Below are 18,270 nucleotides of genomic sequence, written 5' to 3'. Positions count from 1 at the left end.
TATCCGACGACTGAAAATCTGATTTAATGAAATTGGTCTCTTCTTTTGTTACATTAATCACGCAATTAATAACTGCCAGCTGCAAATGCTATGGCTCATATGGATTAAGAAATATGTCTGAAACCAAAAATAAATCGGTGGCAGCTGCAGATAAGTCCGTTCCTGTCGGTGTTGTCTTCACGGAAGTTAAAGTTTGACAATTTATGGTTGAATACCTCCATTTAATGTCAAATATGTACAGGAATCAGCAGAGTGATATTAGATGGACAGAAGATTTTAAGAAGCAAGCAGACTGAGGCAGATTCCTGAGGATCACTGCAAGTGTAATGAATAATCTTCCCCGGACTCAAAGTGGCACCATTAGTGTACGATTAAATGAAATTTTCACATTGTCTTTTACATACATAAAACATTCAAACCTATGAGCATCAAATTAAGATATAAGATCGTGAGAGGAGGAGCCAGAAGATTCATCGAGAGATTCCATGCTGAAGGTAATCAGCAATAACGAAGAATTCAAGAAACCAAAAGATCGAGAGGGTGATCGGTTTCTGCCAAAGAAAATTGACAGTCCATAAGAATGACAGTGATTCTGTATAGAGTGCACACTAACTCTTATTTTGACTAAGAGAGGATGAGAGAAAATGAGTTACAGTGGAGATGCATGTGATGCAATAGATCGTCATTATTTTTAGTACAGATGAACAAAATATTGGCATGTAATAATTCCATGGAAACGTCTTTATCGCTAGAAACTAATTTATGATGCGTTTCAGGTCGTCATCATCAGGTAAAATATTCTTAGGAAAGTTCGTACAAGTGAGCAATAGATGATAAACGTACAGTTATGTAGGTTTTGTTTGTATTCTCAATTAGATCTCCTATGCATGTTTTATCTAATGATGATGATATGTCACAAAGTTTTTAGCGATAAGAACTTCCCATGGAATTACTACAGGGCAAGTCTGGATGGTCACATACCTTACGAATGAAAGACCTTATCAATCAAACGGAAGAAATAACAAAACATCAGGGAAGAAGAAAATGCGAACATTAGACAAATAGGCAAAATTACTTCCCAAAGAAACGGTCAAGCAACTACCTGGAAAAACAGAAGAAACAGAAGACAACATTCACGTGAACACAAACATAGGGAGAGGACTATTTGTTAAGAGAGGATGAATGCAGCACAGAAATTAATTGTGATTTTCAATCTTTAACAGAGATGAATACGGACAACAGCCCTCTTAGACAGCCGCAATGTAATTAGAGCCATATGAGAGATCCTATTTTAGCACAAGACTCTGAACAGCAAGACAGTGACAATGAGAGTATCAGAAACTGAAACTGAAAGCCTCACAGGAATACTTAACTGATCAAATTTCCATGCAAACGTACATAACTATCAGTCTAGAAAACTGTGAAGTGAAACATGATATTTCGGTAGGATGAGCTTAATGAAGATTTTGTAGTTGGGGTAGACCTGCTAAGAAAGTGTGCTAACACAATTGACTGTGAAAAAGAGTGTAATTTAGGAGAAACATTAGGAGAGAAAAAACCTATTATGTTCTTTAAAACTCAAAGTATTGGAGTGCAGGAAACGTACCACAACTATAGGAGAGCAGCTATGAGCAAGATGGTAAAGGAACAGATAAAGGATAAGTTTAACAACATCAGAATTGTTATCAGAGAGCAAAAAGAGTCATTGACGTTACTTCTAACATAATATAAACACGTTTTCTCCAACCAGCCAGGAATAATACGCAGCTATGTATATGAGTTCAAAGTAAGACCACACCAGTCTTTTGTAGGAAACCCATATCCAAAAGATTTCGCCTAGAAGACACCAGCGGAGGAAAGCTAAGATGAATGGAACAGTGGGATGTGAATGAGAGATCTAATTCAGCCTACAATAGTCATTTCGTAAATTCTTTCTTTTTTTCAGTTTCTGTCACAGTTACTTTAAAAAAAATTCATTGCGGTGGGTTGTTTCGGACCATGTTGTTCAATTTCAAACTATAGCCACAAACAATATATCTTTGTTAATATAATTTAAAATATTTTTTTCTCATTTTTACACTCTACAGAATTAAGGAACTCTCTCTCTCATTACTCTAATATTACATATCTTAGTCGTAAATGATATACATTTCCACTGACGCACACATAAGGAGTAGCCAAAACTGTTATTTTTACAAATGTATAAAATAGTAAAGCTGATATAAGATCAAATTTCTTTGCAAGAAATGACAGCCTACTTCATTCGTATTTGGTATACTGTTTGCGGCATCTGATGCAATCTTAGCCAGTCTACTAAATAGTTAACGTACTTTTTAAAAATATCAAATTCAGGAAGAATTAATATCGCAAAATGAGATCCAACGAAACATTTACAGTGGCTATAATCTGAGGTCAAAACCCAACATAAGACATAAAATAACAAATTTAAAATGTCGCATTATCAGTAATGAATAACTGGCGTATTGCAATACGCTGTTATAATAGGACATTACTCATCTGCACCGAATAACAGCATTGGCTATATTATTTAATAAAATATATAAATTTTACATTACAGAGATGCGAAATATACGTAAGAAATATATGTAAATATTTTTTAGTTTTGAATGCAACAGTTCCAGAAACAGGAAGAAATATGGTGTAGTAGTCCACGTTGCTGGTCTTCGCTCCTATATTATGGTGGAACTTCACAAATATGTGCCTTGTCAGACGTTACAGGGCTCCCATGCCTACATGAGGAAGGAACAACTTATAAAACCGTGTGCCAGAATTAAGTTATCTCGTAAGTATAGTACAACGTCATACCGGTGTATGGAAGTGTTAATATCCGTAACAGGCCGTGAAATGCAATAAATGTAAGGCGGAAAGGTGAGATACTGTGGGTTGAAAACGAGATAAGGGAGGAACATTGTTTCAAGGACGTGATAAATCAGTGTATATATAAGCTCCACTTACGACAACTTAGTGCTATCACCATTTTACAGTTCTGAAGTTTTAGTGAGAAGATGAGTGAAATTGTTAGTGTTTTAAGTAATAAGTAGTATATGAAATATGACAGCCAAGTTAAGCGTCTACGTATGGATATTAATTTTCTGAAATGTAACGATATGAAGGTGGAGCAAAGTCACCGGTTTATTGATAAAATTTTATGTCCAATTAACATAGAATGTTCAGATGAGGAAAGGGCCATCCATAAATTATGTGACACAAATTTCATGATTTTTGGAGCCCTCCCTCTCCTTGTCACATGTGGTAACCTTTGTGTGATCTTACACTCCCTTGGTATGATTTACCGTATTTTGCAGTTTTAAATTTATAAAATATGAAATTAAAACAGAACTTCCCAAATTATCAATGAAATCTTGTTTTCATAAAATCAAGAATGAATCAAATGTTTTAGAAAATTTATAAAAATAACAAGTCAAATGTACGATATAAATTTAATCGTCTTGTGTCCAAGAACTTTGAAACCATTGATTTATATTATTTATCACTGGCATAGAAGTCACTTCGTTCTCGATCTGGATAATGTTGTGAACAGTCGATGTGTCCAGACCATCTTCATCCAACCATATAGCATAGTCATGATTTATCAAACCCAGAACTTCCGGGCACGTCTATTTGCAATTCTGTGTGGATGAAACTTTGTGGTGGGCAAAAAATTATTTTGTTGGCTCTTATGTGGTTGCATGTGTTCGTTAGTAGCTTGGTATGATCAAATTACAGGCCACAGATGGAATTTAAATAATATTCCTCGACAATGAGACAATAGCCATCGTACAGAACCTGCTTCAAATGTAATGACGCTCGGAGATCCATAGATAGCTGTAATAACACCGAAGCAACTTTACCTTCTGAGTCATCATTTCCTACGGGTACAGATCAGTCTGAAGTCCACTTGCTCAAATCTGGTGGTGGTAAAAACGTCTGTCGTAAAAATCACCCTAGGCTAGATCGTCGCACACCGCAACACGCGACATCCTTGCATTTTACAATTTGTGAAAATATCTTGATTCACGTGGGTTATTTGCGCACCAAGTAGTATCATTTTTCAATGTCTTAGCCTTTACGATATCCAGTTCGATTCCTTTTGGTAGAATGTATTCGACAACACCAAGAAAATCGTCAGTGACCTCCTAGTTCCAAATATTAGGCAGCACGCTCTCCAAGTTCCGTGTTTCTAGCTCCTATTCAATAGTTCAATTATGGGAATCGAAACCATCATGTTTTCTAACTTAACGTCAGTAAGTCCGTGACAAACAGCAGTCATTCGTCGCACCACTCTGTTAAATGCACTTCTTTGTGGACCATTTGTGGCAATGTAAATAGCATCTAAGTGAAAATGTTTGTAATGTTGTACAGTTGAAGCTGTAGCTCACCCGATCGAGTATTTGTGTCGGGAAAATAAACACAGCTTTTACAAAAACATCTACGGTTCTCATTAACTTTTCGAAAGCTGAAATTCGTAACGGCTATGTACGTCTGTGGCATGAGTCTCCGCGTTAGAGGCAGAATGTTTTCCATTGTGAATCGTTATGAATGTTTCTTATAGTAGCTGTACAGAATTTACCATCTTTGCGCTTTGCATGTCATGTACTTTCTGGTTTGCATAGTTCTTCAAGAACTCTTACCATGTGTTTCTTTTTTCTTTCCTGTACACTGACTCGTCTGGGAAAGAGTCTTAAATATGACTCTGATCTTCTGCTAGTAGAGCGTTGTTTCAATAGTTCGGCTTTGTAAGGCGTCCAATGTTTTGCAATACCTTATGATTTCAGTGCGACGTCGATCATCACCTACGACACAAGAAACTGAAATCTCCTTTATGACTTCAAGTAAATCGGAGAAATTTTCTTCTACTCTAGGCCGACCAACAGCATTTTTAATTTTAAGAGCTTCTGCTAAATCGGTATAGAATCGCAACGTTTTTCTGTCGTTCGGCAATACTGGTCTTTCAATTTAGTATGTTTCTTTCGTGTTGAAAGTCTTTGCTTAATGCTGTTACCCTTATTCTTACTTGATCTGTCACCATGCCAGCACCTCGTGCTAACAGCAGGCTATTGAGCTCAGTTTCTAGTAATACAATTTCTTCCTAAAGTGCTCTAAATGATAGTTGATTTAGGTACTGTTTGAGGTAATTTGCTTCCAATTGGTTGTATACTAATATCTTGAGTGTCTTCTGGTACGTCCTGCAATTGAGAGTAAGGATGTAACATATTTAATACGGGCATTTGACACATTACGTGTGCAAAATCACCCTGAAGAATCCAGCCAAACGATTGTGAGACTCGCTTTGAAACCGACCCTGTACCTCCCGAAACTACCTCGAACAGACAGAAAGATGCTGTTATCGATTTTTCTTTATAATAAATGGTGAATAACAACTAAACGTAAGTGACTAGGTTGTTCTGTTCTTCACTTTGCTACAGAACACACAATATACTTTTTCCGCGGTGAAGAGCGCAATGTTCATATAATATAATACTTTAACCTAAATTTTATGTCCACGGAATCTAGTTTTTTGTGTGTGTATCTGACGACACAGAAATTCTAAAAAGCAATCCATGTGTCGCTTCCATTTTCGTCAGTTTTATTTGCTGTTCTTTGATTTGCGAATTCACTTCACCTTCAGTACTCACTCTGCTTTTCACACTTCGCCATAAGATATTAACATCGTCTCATTTATACTTCGTATAGTTTGCGGTAAAGAATACCTAAATCACTTTTTTGTACTCTTTTTTAGATTTCTAGGATACATTGAAATTCACAAAATAATAAAAGGAAGAAAAACCCGCCCATCACTTAGCGAAAGTCAAATTTCGGCTTAGTGATATAAACAATTCAACTTGGACGAAATCATAGCGATATCGGTTTTGCCGAAGCCTCAAAGGCGGTATGGGCCTACCGGCGTATGTCAAAGCCGGCCGATGCCCGACACCGTACATTTAGCGAGCGTGAAAAAGTCACATAGCGCAGCGACCACATGCCAAAAAGTGATACAAACTAACGAAAACCTTAGTAAATAGTGATGATAGAATAGGTAATGATTTAAAATTTCTCATTAAAAAATGGTTCAAATGGCTCTGAGCACTATGGGACTCAACTGCTGTGGTCATTAGTCCCCTAGAACTTAGAACTACTTAAACCTAACTAACCTAAGGACATCACACACATCCATGCCCGAGGCAGGATTCGAACCTGCGACCGTAGCAGTCGCACGGTTCCGGACTGCGCGCCTAGAACCGCGAGACCACCGCGGCCGGCATTTCTCATTAGATCTGACGTTAACAGTCGTCACACGATGTCACGCTTTACTGACCTCCTCCTTCCTCCTTATGTGTGATGTAATTTATGAATGACCGCTAAGGATCCAACATAACTTTTTCAGACACATCTCGGAAAGAAGATTGGAAGCGCGCAGTTTTTGTATCTCCCTTTCGAAAAACGTAAAGTAATAAGTACGAAAGCCATGTTGCCTTCTTTGAATGCATTAGTTAAACTTCAGAAAGAAAACAAGAGTGTGCACTTAACTGTAAGTGGGACAATGCTACTATGGCTGATTTGAATAGATTATTCTATAACACATATGGATTTCCTGATACCTATGGCGTGTCAAGCTGCATAGTTTTTTGCAAGTGAGCTTCAAGAAACATCAATCACTGATGGCATGACTGTTGGGGTCTTCCGACATCGTGAACTAATTCACGATTGTGAGAACTGCTCATATTTCAAAAGTTATTGAGGATAACCTGATACATAAGAACACAATAGGAATGGATGATCTGATCGAGCTTTTCGAATTTTTAAATTGTAGTTTGAATTGTAACTGGCTTGAGTTCGATGGTAAGGTGTAGCAATAAAACAATAAACTTGCGATGGGCAGTTGTCGACTCGTGGTTCGTGCTTGTTGTTCCACAGTGAGTGGTTTTATCATTTTTTGAGTTATTGATGGAATTGTTTTCGCGGGTCCATTTGTATCTAGTGTGTTTGAATCATCAGTTATTTTAACGCCGTTTGCATACTGCGTTTGTGGAGAGGTTCCTTCTGCCTATCGGTGTTTTAAAAGCCGGATTCTCCAGACACAGTGCTGTGCGTCACTTCGCCCTCGCCTGAATTATTCCATTGTTGTACTGGTTATCAGATGTTAGGTGGATTTGGTAAGAATGCTGTTCGGCATTTTAACTGTCCCTAGTTTGAGTTGCCATCATGTTACGTGAGCATAACACTTGGCTGCCTGTCTCACCGCTTACGCAGCTGTAGGGACTTTTCTCAGGTCGGTCCTTGGAACACTGTCTCTGGATCACTCACTTCTTTATTTGGTTTAATTGTGTCAATTGTTTAAAAATCAAATTTTGTTTAAATTATTCCTATTGCTTGTGGCCTTCAGCCGATAAATAATTTGAATTTTTCCTTAATAAGGTCTTCAGCCGTCAGTATAGCTTGTGTTTCAGTTAATTTTTTTTTAAAATGATGGTTGTTAAAAATTAAGTCCTTAAATAAAGTGTACGTGTTTACTGTGCAACCGACGGTAAGTGATTAGGTACTGTCCACACGTTTTCCTGCTTTCCCTAAGTCCCATGTTCAAATGTGTGTGAAATCTTATGGGACTTAACTTCTAAGGTCATCAGTCCCTAAGCTTACACACTACCTAAGTTAAATTATCCTAAGGACAAACACATACACCGATGCCCAAGGGAGGACTCGAACCTCCGCAGGGACCAGCCGTCCATGACTGCAGCGCCTAGACCGCTCGGCTAATCCCGCGCGGCTAAGTCCCATGTGTCATATACATAAATCGAAATGTGGTTCATGTGATCGGTTGTATATTAGCAAAACCGGGCAAAACTTTGTGACAGGGTTTCTACGGAGCATGCTGATGTTTACAACACAACGGTTTTTGGAGGTACGTGACACAAATCAAACTTCTAAGAGCATCGTAAGGGCCGGCCGCGGTGGCCGTGTGGTTCTAGGCGCAGCAGTCCGGAACCGCGGGACTGCTACGGTCGCAGGTTCGAATCCTGCTTCGGGCATGGATGTGTGTGATGTCCTTAGGTTAGTTAGGTTTAAGTAGTTCTAAGTTATAGGGGACTAATGACCTCAGAAGTTGAGTCCCATAGCCATTTAGCATCGTAAGACCTTTGAAGGTATTATATGTGGTTCTCGAACGACTGAAGCTTTATATTTTGGCAGAATTAGAAATTTATTAAAGTTAACGAAACCAACTAAATATAAAATGAATAGTTCAATTGTACTGGTGAGTTTGGCCTGTTGAAGAAGGGAATTTGATATAACCCACATTATTTGCATGCATTTGATTCGCTTATGGTAAACTATTACCTATACAGACTGGAAACAGATTGTGCATTTTTTTGTCTTATTTCTTTTTATTTCACTGTAATTTTAAATTTAATTTTTTCAAATACTAATTGCATCTCTGTTATCCCATGCATCCTATTAAAAGATTAAAGTGCCATTAGCACGATTATCGCAACACGTCAGCCACTCGTTACCGATTATGCGTCATTCTATATTGGTTGGTTTGCCTCTTGTCGTTAGGTTTTGACCACAGTTTATAGTCAAAGTGTTTGATCAGACATCATTATGGCGTTGTAATCGTAATTTTTCTGAGTTTGCATAGAAATCATTCATACATTACTGCCTAGCAGACTGAATTGTATGCCTTGACATTTGTCCTTGCATTAGTACCATGCAAGTGTTTAACCTGCATTTGTGGATACAAGTGATTCACTTTTGGTAAGTCACTACCTTTGTATCACGGAAATAGACAGCGCATCGTTTTATCTTAAGTACGTTTCACGACACTGTGTACCAAGACGACAGGGCTACGCAGGGGGGGCCGGAGTGATATGGGTCAGCAAGCAGCCACCACAAGTTTATGCTCCTGCCGCTGGCGGACTGTCTTCTGGCACGGAGTCCTCCTCCGTGCACTAGGCGGTTTTATACAGGTTAGCCGCCTGCAGGTTCACTCCGGCAGCAGCCTGAGCAGTAGGCTGTGTAACAACAGGGAAGCATAGCAGCTCGCCCTTCTCAGGTTGTGCTGGTGTCCCGGCTCCATCCCCTTCTGTTTGCAGCGTCGAGTGCACTTCTGGACGCTGTCACCCCGTGCAGACTTGCCCGCCACGGGAACCTACCGCAACCAGCCACGCTGCACCTAACACGTGCTCCCACCGCCTAACTGCCTCCTGGATATTGCAGTGTTCCTGGCACCAACGTCAAGACTGGCGTCCTGGCCAATACTTGGCCTCGGCAGGGCACTGAGGGTCATCCATGACATGCGCTAAACGGGGTGTGGTCGTCGCTTCATAGAAGACTCACCGCCGCGTAGGAGCTCTCCATCCTTGGCCACTGCACAGTTCAAGAAAAGTAGTCCCGTGTAATTCAGTGGTATTGCAGTATTATTCAGGCAGTCAGGCGTATGCATAACGAAAATTAATAATTTAAACCCTAGCAGCGTATACCTTACACGAAGTCTATACCACGGCCACAGTGACCCACAATTACTTGCTGGAGAAAATACCTGAGAACAGAAAAGTTTACAGTGAACTTGGACTGTCATGTACTGAATTTGTTTTATTCTCCTGTACTTTTTCCATCAATATCAGTATTAATGCACCAAAAATCGAGAGAATGATGATACTTGAAAGTTATTCTGATCTAAAAACTTTATTTTCTGTTTTATTAGATGAAGATGCTGTTCATTAACGAAATGCGCAACGCACGATCGTGTTCAGATGTTCTCAATTATTCATAAATACGTTCATTCATTATTTCCACACTTTCGGAATATGAAGTACAAAAGGTATCGCAGACTGCCAGGCCCGCTATATTAGAGACAGATATTCCAACAATTGCCATTGTTACCGTGAACGACTGTATTTTCTTCATCGCTGCTTGAAAATTCGGCGATATGGTCAGATTAGCCATTGTCCATATCTCCTGCAGGAGCATCACTTTCAGAATCACGTTCATCACGAAAGTCACTGCATCTTCCGTTAGGAAAATGTCATTCTCACCTATCATTTGCCCATAGATGAACTTCGAACTCAGCTATAGAACAGTGTACTTCAGGGCTACAGTGAACTTTCAAAAAATATTTCTCTCAAATTAATTAAACAACAATGTCCATCCTCTACAAGGCCTTACTCAGTGTTAAATTTACATTGGTGGCAGCCGTCCGTGCAAGTGACGCATGCACAGTAACAAACAGAAAGCTTCAGGGTCGTAGTGCCGCTGGTATACAATTCTAGGGTTAAGCTAATGAAGCCCACAAATACGAGACGGTGCAAGCACGCCCACACGCGTAGCACACAAAGGAGTACATCTCCACCTGACTGTAACGACGTTCCTTCCAACCCTTTTCTTAGACCTTCACGATACTGGTATAAAAGGCGCACACAACACTTAAGAGAAAAAAATGGACAGAAATAAGGAAAGCCTACATATTCACAATGAATCGTATGTGGTTCTTAATTTCGTTAACATAATTTATTTTGCCAATGAAAAAAGATATAAACATAGATTTATTTGAGCCGTAATGGTATTGTGACTTACTTCATATGTGGTGTCATGTCACTCCGGAAGTCAGGAGTCTGTGTGACTCACGCTTTCATTGATTCTCTAGGAATACTAGCAAATGTTGGGTCTAAAAAACAAACGTAACCCTGATGCTCCCTCTGCGGTCGCAGGTTCGAATCCTGCCTCGGGCATGGATGTGCGTGATGTCCTTAGGTAAGTTAGGTTTACGTAGTTCTAAGTTGTATGGGACTGATGACCTCAGAAGTTAAGTGCCATAGTGCTCAGAGCCATTTTAACCTGATGCTCCCAGTTCACTAATCTGACCTTGTTCTACATCCTAACAAGAAACTTGACATTCGTCAATGGAACCATAAAAATCATACGAAGAACAAGGTAATTAGAATGCGGTATGTTTATCAGTTACGGTAAGTGAACATAATTACAAATAGTGTGACATATTCTAACGTGTTCAAAAAATATGTATTTCACAATATTTTCCGCTGTTTACTAAATTCAAGATGAAATGAAACATCCTTTCGGCATTCTGTTTGGACTTGGTGCGATCTGGAGGTATATGTGCGGTAAGTAAGGTATTTCCTCAAGCTAAGCACTGATAGTATGTAAAAAAAAGATGTAAGTGTCGCTCTATATCCCCATCTACTTTGCCTTTAACTCTCAGACAGCTGTGTAAACTTACTGGACGTTTCGCAATGTTTCATTCATTTTCACAAGATTATATCATCTATTGGAATGAATCTAGAAACTTGCTTTACGTTTTAACAACAAACTTATCAAAATTAAAATTTGCCTTGACGCCAGTTCTAAATTTTCCGTTTGTATGGTTGGTAATCTCCCTAATGTAGCTAGTTCTGCCATCACTGAAGGTGATGCCAGTAGACGATAACATATCAGTGAGGGATGGTTGTCGTTTTCATTTTGAACAGGGGCAGTTTAGTCACAGCTGCGTTAAGTTAAGCAAATGCACCTTCTACAGCCCATACCATTCAACCAACATGTAGTTTGTATAGGAGAAATTCATTTATCTCCACGTGAGCCGATCCAGACACAGAGCGCGCTGTAACGCGCTTAGCACACATTCCTCACAGCGCCTCAAAAGCCGGGTCTTAGACATTCCTCGTGCGTCTTTCTATCGAGTTTTGCGGCGACGTTCATCTTTCAAACTATTCATGATACACTCCGCTGCAGAGTGAAAATCTCATTCTGGAAACATCCCCCACGCTGTGCCTAAGCCATGTCTCCGCAATATCCTTTCTTTCAGGAGTGCTAGTTCTGCATGTCTCGCAGGAGAGCTTCTGTAAAGTTTGGAAGGTAGGAGACGAGATACTGGCAGAAGTAAAGCTTTGAGTACCGGGCGTGAGTCGTGCTTCGGTAGCTCAGATGGTAGAGCACTTGCCCGCGAAAGGCAAAGGTCCCGAGTTCGAGTCTCGGTCGGGCACACAGTTTTAATCTGCCAGGAAGTTTCATATCAGCGCACACTCCGCTGCAGAGTGAAAATCTCATTCTATTCATGATACAGTTCCTACAAGGCCTTCATGACTGTGATAAAGCAAAACCGTTTAGAGTTTAGCGTATTTATTTTGAGAATTGGATTGAAACATACAAATTTCTTTCAGGTTCAGTGGTTCAAGTGGATCAATGTACCACCAGAACGTAAAAATATAGGGAAGGCAGCAATAAGATATCACAGTCATGCACAAAAGAGACTATCCAAAACATGACGTGTTCTGAGCCATTCCTTGGCAGTTTTTTTTTAAGATAGTTGCAACAATATATTGGAGATGTTGGAATCTGGTTGTCACCGCTGTCGCGATAACATGTCGAAAATATTTTTCAGCCGTACGGAGCATTAATGGCACGATGTGTGAACTCTACGTTGTTTTGGGCGCCTGTGAAACCCACACCCTCAATATCGTGTGAACCAAGGGAATGAATCATAGCAAGAATTAATTAATTGGGAACATGCTCGGAAAAATATGGGACGAGCTACAAGATCGTCTACATTTTTGCAGCGCATTCGCTTGAGGACACAATGAACGTTATCGAATGACGAATGAAAATCTTTGATCCTAAACGTAATTGTGTAAACGCATGTCTATGCACGTAAAATATGCACCCCTGTAAATAGGATGTTGGAATTGATGGAATGGTTGATTTGAAGGCAAACACTTTATGTTACCATGTTTAAATTAAATTGTACCTCAAATTTGTATCTTTATCATGGAGAAGTACATTTTCGATACGTTTCCAACCTATGTGCTTCATCGAAGCAATAATTATGCATTCATCCTAGCCTCCATACTATTTCCTTAAATCGAGCTACAAAGCTTGTTGATCTCTGGTACTGGGCTGTATAAACGTGCATATGTGGTTCACAAGTTATTACGCAGCTCTCAAAATATTTCTGACCAACAAAACTGTCTGATTGAAGCCATGCGATCCCTATGGTTGTTTTTTGTAATCCATTAACAAAGATACTTTTCGTGTGACAAAGTAAGTATCTTTCGGCCCATATTGGAGTTGAACATACACAGCCCCTCGCGTGTGTTTTCTCCACTTCACATACCCAAGCATTCCAGTCTCTGCATATCTGTATTTGTCATTAAGTTACGATCTTGCTATTTTTCGTCAGTTCTGGCATATGATGTAACTCATTTTTCAATTTCTTCGATATGTAGTTCCTTCTACTGACGAACTGATACAAGCCGTATTATTTAAGTCATTTTCCATCGTCTCAGGTATGAAGTATCTTCTACAAGAGGTACTAACGGTTGCATCTAAGTGTCACTTCAAATCTCTTTCAGTTAATACTGTACGTAGAACGTTATTTTGCCACATTCACTATCATACATCAGTCCTATTCCCTAGCAAATGATCATTGAACAGTATTCTGTTCAAATGGTTCAAATGGCTCTGAGCACTATGGGACTTAAATTCTGATCCTATCAGCCCCTAGAACTTAGAACTAATTAAACCTAACTAACCTAAAGGCATCACACACATCCATGCTCGAGGCAGGATCGAACCTGCGACCGAAGCGGCCTCGCGGTTCCAGAATGTAGCTCCTAGAACCGCTCGGCCCCTCTGGCCGGCGTACAATATTCGGAAGTGAAATGTCCAGCTCCTGCAACGTTATATGAAAGGGAATGGAAGTAATGTCGTGAGGTTCTACTCGTAGAGTTGGCAACTCCAAAATCTGATTTCACGAATACGAAATAGCAGAACTTGAGTTATTAAGAATTTTTATGCAATGTTCCTTCGGACATACGTGCATATCGGAAAGAACATTGTATCGTAATTCTTTTAACACAGTCATTGCTGATTCGTATTTATTCCCAATAACATGAACTCGACTAAAAGTAAACATGTCCTTCCTTGACGAGTGTGTACATAACCTACGAGTGCCGGTGTCTGACCGTAATTCGTGCACGAATAGTCATTGCGGTAATGCGAGGACTTGCTTAAAGTGGGAATCCGGGTTTGAGTCCCGGTCTGACACAAATTTTCATTCTCCTCATTCCAGAAGTCCTGTTGCAATACTTTGCGAACATATACGCGTAATTTCAAGAAGCTGAGACGAATGTCGTATGAAGGAAACAGGAGAAATTCGAAATGAAATGTACTGTATAGGTCACGGTGCACCAGCCTTATGATGGCAGGAGAAGCGGGATGCGATACGTCAAGATGTAATACAGTTTACCTCCAAGGATGAGGTTTTAGTGCAGTGGTGACTATTGTCGGACAGTGATCCTTCATAGAGACGATATTGCTTGAATTAATCCTTTATTCCAAAATATTTAGAGCAGCAGAATCGAAGCTGTAGAAGCGGTCAGTAGACTCGAAGACGTAGGCTGCCACAGCAGGAGCCGAGTGATAAAGACGGCATTATCAGCCAGGGAGCCAGTCACAGTGGCCGAGCGGTTATAGCCGCTTCAGTCTGGAACCGGCCGACCGTTACGGTCGCAGGTTCGAATCCTGCCTCGAGCATGGATGTGTGTGATGTCCTTAGGTTAGTTAGGTTTAAGTAGTTCTAAATTCTAGGGGACTGATGACATCAGATGTTAAGTCCCGTGGTGCTCAGAGCTGGTTGGAGGTCTCCAGACACGACTCTACTGAGAATCAAGACTCAGTTCGAAGCGCTACTCTATCGCTAAAGACAATTCCACTCCATTGAATGAGACACCAGACCGAAGACTTGTCTGCAGACCCCCTAGACAGCGGTGGGATACCAACCTGATTGTCACCCTCCATATTGTTCGATAACCACGCATGATGTTATGGAGTGGAATTTCATTTAGTTGTCATCTGCGGGACCCTTAAAGCACAGCATAGCATTGATAATACTATACGTCCTGTTTTGTTGCTCTCCATGAAGACCATCCATTGCTTTTATTTCAGCTACATAATTCCCGCTCGCACAAGGCGAGTTTCTACTGGTTCTCTTCGTGCTTGCCAAATCCTACTTTGTCCACAAATGTCACTGCACCTCTCCGCAATTAACGTTCAAATATTATGGATAGGGCTCTCCAATTATCTCGGGATTTTGGCCATCTAACGAGACAGTTAGGCAGAATTATGGCACAATGTCCCTCAGGAGAATATCCCATAACTTTATAAATCAATATCAACCCGAAAAACTGCTTGCAAAGCTTTAATTTACTTACCGAGTTACACATTATAATATATTGTTTAACAAAATGGTTCAAATGGCTCTGAGAACTATGGAACTTAACATCTTAGGTCACGAGTCCCCTAGAACTTAGAACTACCTAAACCTAACTAAATTAAGGACATCACACACATCCATGCCTGAGGCAGCATTCGAACCTGCGACCGTAGCAGTCACCCGGTTCCTGACTGAAGCGCCTAGATCCGTTCGACCACCGCGGCCGGCTATTGTTTAACAGAAAAGATATTTGCTACATGCATATTCTCACACAATCCCCAGCCAAACTTTGCTCCATCACAAACCAACACCACAGCTACAATAATATGCAAAGCACTTGACACAAAGAAAGAAGCAGCCTGTATGATTGTTGTATAATTTTCAACTAGAGGAGGAGTGCAGTTAATTTGTAACTTGCCCTTGACGTCTTAAAGATTATTGTGGCCTATCAAACGAAGTGCCACAATAATGTTTTGGCATCTACACTCCTGGAAATGGAAAAAAGAACACATTGACACCGGCGTGTCAGACCCACCATACTTGCTCCGGACACTGCGAGAGGGCTGTACAAGCAATGATCACACGCACGGCACAGCGGACACACCAGGAACCGCGGTGTTGGCCGTCGAATGGCGGTAGCTGCGCAGCATTTTTGCACCGCCGCCGTCAGTGTCAGCCAGTTTGCCGTGGCATACGGAGCTCCATCGCAGTCTTTAACACTGGTAGCATGCCGCGACAGCGTGGACGTGAACCGTATATGCAGTTGACGGACTTTGAGCGAGGGCGTATAGTGGGCATGCGGGAGGCCGGGTGGACGTACCGCCGAATTGCTCAACACGAGGGGCGTGAGGTCTCCACAGTACATCGATGTTGTCGCCAGTGGTCGGCGGACGGTGCACGTGCCCGTCGACCTGGGACCGGACCGCAGCGACGCACGGATGCACGCCAAGACCGTAGGATCCTACGCAGTGCCGTAGGGGACCGCACCGCCACTTCCCAGCAAATTAGGCACACTGTTGCTCCTGGGGTATCGGCGAGGACCATTCGCAACCGTCTCCATGAAGCAGGGCTACGGTCCCGCACACCGTTAGGCCGTCTTCCGCTCACGCCCCAACATCGTGCAGCCCGCCTCCAGTGGTGTCACGACAGGCGTGAATGGAGGGACGAATGGAGACGTGTCGTCTTCAGCGATGAGAGTCGCTTCTGCCTTGGTGCCAATGATGGTCGTATGAGTGTTTGGCGCCGTGCAGGTGAGCGCCACAATCAGGACTGCATACGACCGAGGCACACAGGGCCAACACCCGGAATCATGGTGTGGGGAGCGATCTCCTACACTGGCCGTACACCTCTGGTGATCGTCGAGGGGACACTGAATAGTGCACGGTACATCCAAACCGTCATCGAACCCATCGTTCTACCATTCCTAGACCGGCAAGGGAACTTGCTTTTCCAACAGGACAATGCACGTCCCCATGTATCCCGTGCCACCCAACGTGCTCTAGAAGGTGTAAGTCAACTACCCTGGCCAGCAAGATCTCCGGATATGTCCGCCATTGAGCATGTTTGGGACTGGATGAAGCGTCGTCTCACGCGGTCTGCACGTCCAGCACGAACGCTGGTCCAACTGAGGCGCCAGGTGGAAATGGCATGGCAAGCCGTTCCACAGGACTACATCCAGCATCTCTACGATCGTCTCCATGGGAGAATAGCAGCCTGCATTGCTGCGAAAGGTGGATATACACTGTACTAGTGCCGACATTGTGCATGCGCTGTTGCCTGTGTCTATGTGCCTGTGGTTCTGTCAGTGTGATCATGTGATGTATCTGACCCCAGGAATGTGTCAATAAAGTTTCCTCTTCCTGGGACAATGAATTCACGGTGTTCTTATTTCAATTTCCAGGAGTGTAAATTGTTCTGTACGAAGAGGTATTACTCTGATTACATCATATATGCGGCTGTTAGCTGTCGACCACTACATGTTAAGAAAGCTGCCTGTTTCTGCATCGGGAGATTATACTGAACACATTTTGTAAAGTGTGAGGATCTCGACAATGTGCCATCCCCATCGTTATCATGTGTTTGAACGTTTCTCCCTTTTCCTGCATGCACACCACAATCTTTCTCCCTATGGCGCCCCTCCTACCGTAGGTTCGAGTCCTCCCTTGGGCATGGGTGTGTGCGTGCGTGTGTGTGTTGTTCTTAGAATACGTTAGTTTACGCTGGTTTAAGTAGTGTGTAAATATAGGGACCGATGAGCAGTTTGCTCCCTTAGGAATTAACACACACATTTGAACATTTGAACCTGTTGTTGTTGTGGCCTTCAGTCCTGAGACTGGTTTGATGCAGCTTCCCATTCTACTCCATCCTGTGCCAGGTTTTCATCTCCAATTATCTACTGCAACCTAAATCCTTCTGAATCTGCTTAATGTATTCATCTCTTGGTCTCCTTCTACGATTTTTACTGTCTACACTGTCCTCCAATTCTAAATTAGTGGGTGAACCCATGATACCTCAGAACATGTCTTATCAACCGATCCCTCCTTCTAGTCAAGCTGTGCCACAAATTCCTCTTCTCCCCAATACCTCACTATCTATGCGATCTGCCCATCTAACCTTCAGCATTCTTCCGTAGCATAACAATACGAAAGCTTCTATTCTCTTCTTGTTTAAACAATTTAACGTCCATATTCCACTTCGATACAGGACTACACTCCGTACAAAAACTTTCAGAAAAGACTTCCTGACACGTGAATCTAGACTCGATGTTAACAAATTTCTCTTCTTCAGAAACGCTTTCCGTTTCATTGACAGCATACATTTTATATCCTCCGAACTTCGACCATCATGAGTTATTTTGCTCCCGAAATAACAAAACTCGTCTACTACATTCAGTGTCTCATTTCCACATCTAATTCCTACAGCATCACCTGATTTAATTCGACTACATTTCATTATCCTCGTTTTCCTTTTGCTGATGTTCATCTTATATTCTCCTTTCAGGACACTGTCTATTCCATTTAACTGCTCTTCCA

General features: G+C 41.5%; 1 protein-coding gene across 1 annotated transcript in view; it reads right to left on the bottom strand.

Annotated features, from left to right (window-relative positions):
• LOC126282280 (odorant receptor Or2-like) overlaps positions 1–18,270 on the bottom strand; it is a 66,190-nt gene that overhangs the window by 9,680 nt on the left and 38,240 nt on the right. The window lies entirely within an intron of this gene.

Source organism: Schistocerca gregaria, chromosome 7 (assembly GCF_023897955.1).
Source record: "Schistocerca gregaria isolate iqSchGreg1 chromosome 7, iqSchGreg1.2, whole genome shotgun sequence".
In the NCBI taxonomy this organism is placed as follows: Eukaryota; Metazoa; Arthropoda; class Insecta; order Orthoptera; family Acrididae; genus Schistocerca; species Schistocerca gregaria.
The sequence above is the reverse complement of the archived record's forward strand: the minus strand, read 5'-3'. Positions and strand labels throughout refer to the sequence as shown.